General features: G+C 31.8%; 1 protein-coding gene across 2 annotated transcripts in view; it reads left to right on the top strand.

Annotated features, from left to right (window-relative positions):
* The first annotated feature begins 1,980 nt into the window (after positions 1-1,980).
* Positions 1,981-3,555, top strand: part of sv2ba (synaptic vesicle glycoprotein 2Ba) — a 19,677-nt gene continuing 18,102 nt past the window's right edge. For both annotated transcript variants that reach the window (XM_016468846.1, XM_016468845.1), the window contains exon 1: positions 1,981-2,127. The gene's annotated coding sequence lies outside the window, so the exon portion shown is untranslated. The remainder of the gene's footprint in view (positions 2,128-3,555) is intronic.

Here is a 3,555-nt window from a genome sequence, read left to right as displayed (position 1 = left end):
TCGAGGTGTTGCAGGATGTAATGCAGTCCCATGTTGACTGCATCATCCACAGACCTGTTTGCTCTGTAGGCAAACTGGAGAGGATCCAGCAAGGGTCCAGTGATGTCCTTCAGGTAGGCCAGGACCAGGCTCTCAAGTGACTTCATGACCACAGATGTGAGAGCGACAGGTCTGTAGTCGTTAAGTCCAGTGATTTTGGGCTTTTTGGGGACCGGAATAATGGTGGAGCGTTTGAAGCAGCAGGGAACTTCACACAGCTCCAATTATCTGTTGAAGATCTGTGTGAAGATGGGGGCCAGTTGGTCAGCACAGACTTTAAGACAGGCAGGTGAAACACCGTCTGGGCCTGAAGCTTTCCTAGATTAAATAAAATAAAATAAATAAAATATTAAATTAAATTAAAGTAATAGGGAACATTTTAAATTAATTAAATTAATTTTAATTAAATTATAATATGGATTAATAGTGGATTAACTTTTTAAATTATTATTGCAAATACTTAAAAAAAATGTTTTGAGATGGAGAAACAAAGAGTTTCCGATTTTAGTGGAACTTTTAATACCTGTTATTCAAAATTAAATTAAATTAAATTAAATTAAATTAAATTAAATTAAATTAAATTAAATTAAATTAAATTAAATTAAATTAAATTAAATTAAATTAAATTAAATTAAATTAAATTAAATTAAATTAAATTAAATTAAATTAAATTAAATTAAATTAAATTAAATTAAATTAAATTAAATTAAATTAAATTAAATTAAATTAAATTAAATTAAATTAAATTAAATTAAATTAAATTAAATTAAATTAAATTAAATTAAATTAAATTAAATTAAATTAAATTAAATTAAATTAAATTAAATTAAATTATGGAGTAATAGTGGAAATTTGAATACCTGTGATTCAAAAATTAAATTAAATTAATAGGGAAAATTACAATAAATTAAATTAATTTAAATTAAATTAGAATATGGATTAATAATGGAACTTTTAATACATGTAATTAAAAAATTAAATGAAAAAAAATTAAGTTAAATTAAATTAAATTAAATTAAATTAAATTAAACGGCTCCTGCAGGTTCATACACTAAAAATTGCAGTTTCATTATAGCCAATGACATAAAATCAAACAGCAGTTTTAGCAAAATTATGGATTAATTAGTCACGACAAGACATGTGGTGTATTATGTGCTCTGCCATTTGACAAGGTTTGAGAACAACTGTGTTAAACCATGGATTTGTGGAGGTGAAGCTGGTCTTACGGTAGATCAACTCCCCACTTAGGAAGTTTAGATGAATTTTTGGGAGGGAAAAGTAAAGAGGCGGAGCAAGCAGAGAAAACACAGGGAATATGTGATCTAAAAATAGCCAATGGTTCTGTTGGGGTGGAGCTAATCCTCTTTGCAGCAGAATTACTGACTGTGGGATTAGGCAGCTTTATCTACCCTCTATAATACTGTCCCGGAGCAGGCCGTAAAAAAACTAGCTCTGAGCATCACCGGAAATGGGCATTTTACTTCAGCTAGTTAAGCCTGTGTCGCTGATGTCAGCCTGAGAAGGAAGTGATGTCAGCATCCTTCTGCATGTCATGAAGGAACATTATATGTTAATAAAAAAGTTTTGAAAGATATTGCACTTTGGTGCAAGCAAAAGTATTCAAGCAAAAACATTTCAGGCTATGAAAGCTAAAATGAATAAATGTGGCAATTTAAAGGCTACAATCTGCATTTTATTTAGTTAAATGTGTTTAAAGGGTCCTCTTCTCACTTAATAACTTCTCAGTGATTATTTAGCATTAATGGCATCATAAGCATGTGAGGTAAAATCATTACCGTACATGATTGTAACAGTATTCCGCTCCCCCAAAACATGCAATAGCATCCGCTGTGGTCTGTTGTGGTTTCATGTGTTCTTTAAACAGGACTCTACCATTTGGTCAGGCAGCATCAAGTGTAGGGAGAGTCCATCTGGATGAGCCGGTCGACCCATACTCCTCTGGTCTGCCCAACAGCCTCCAGTTAAGGCGACATGTAGGGCTTACCTTCTGAAACCCTGCCAGGATTTTCCTTTGGATTTTTGAAATCCATATCAAACACCATAACACTTAAAGGAATAATAATTCTGGTAAGTTCATTTAATTTCATTTTAATTTTATATATATAAAACTGATTTTAGAACCATTTTTTTTAAATCATGCCTGTATTTGGTGATGTGAATGCTTTACATTCAACTTTAAATGTTTGAAGTCGTACGAATGACAGATCACAGTATTTGACTACATCCGTGTGGATCACAACAATCAAATGGAAACCATAAACAGAGATTAGAATCATACTTTGAAAGTGTTGCATGCTTGTATTTTGCAGATCTATAAAGCTGATGGAAAAGCCTCATGACATGTTGCCTTTCATTGTGTACAACAGATTGTTTATTGACTTTTAGCCATTGACATTTTTGGTCCCGTCTGTCCTCCAATGAGATTACAATTATAAAATGACAGCTCTAAAACGAAAATAGCTATTGAAAGATGTTAAGTATGTTTTTTTTGTTGTTACATTTAGCGTTAAAGCAAATTGCAGCCTGATATACGATTATATAATTATTTTCTTTTTTCTAAAAAAAATCTAAGAACTTGTCAAATCTAAAAATACAGTACCCCGCACAGCTGAATCTGTAGCAGGTACGTCAAATAAGAAATCAAAATTAAAAAAAAAAATAAATAAATTTATAGTTAATATACATATAATCTAATCATTAAGCTCAAATATTTAATAATCTACAAAAACATTCTCAAATTCTCATCTGATAGCTCAGAGTAGGTTTTAGTAGCCTCCTCTTTGAGTTCTTCGAGTTCAAAACTTCAGGATGTTCTTTTATGACAGTCTAAAAATATTTATGGCTTAGACAGAAAAAAATGTAAGACTGAGGAAAAAAAATTAACTTAAATTATTTTAGCAAATGGCTGCAATATAACAAAGAGTGAAAAATGTAAGGGGGTCTGAATACTTTCCGTACCCACTGTATTTGGGCATTTTAATTGTTTGTTGTCATTATCTGACATTGCTGTTTATTAAAATCTTAAAAATAAAATATGAATGTTTTTTTAAATAATTGGTGAACTGGAAAACTTTTATATTATAAATTAGTTACATTATATGTTCTTATATTCTGCATACATGTATATATATCCCGCATACCTCTCAAACTTAATTCATAATTTTAATATGCAACATGGCTGCAATATAACAAAGAGTGAAAAATTTAAGGGGGTCTGAATACTTTCCGTACCCACTGTATATCTGAATGAAGTATGTTGACTTTAAGGACAGGTGACATGCTTAAGCAAACGTGCCCTTCAGACTTGCCCTCTGTTAGGTACCGTCTCCTCCCTGTGACATCACTAAAGACCAAGCGGCAACCTCCTGCTCTCTCTAGTGAAGCCAACACGGAAGTGACTTAAACTGTAATTCATCGACTTGCTGCTAGAGGCTGGCTGCAAAAGGGAGTCAATCCCATAGACTCCCCATGTTAAAATGCCCAACTTTACAGCAG

Source organism: Sinocyclocheilus anshuiensis, unplaced genomic scaffold (assembly GCF_001515605.1).
Source record: "Sinocyclocheilus anshuiensis isolate Anshui unplaced genomic scaffold, SAMN03320099.WGS_v1.1 scaffold1093, whole genome shotgun sequence".
In the NCBI taxonomy this organism is placed as follows: domain Eukaryota; kingdom Metazoa; phylum Chordata; class Actinopteri; order Cypriniformes; family Cyprinidae; genus Sinocyclocheilus; species Sinocyclocheilus anshuiensis.
Note: the sequence above shows the minus strand (reverse complement) of the source record. Positions and strands in the feature narration are given on the sequence as shown.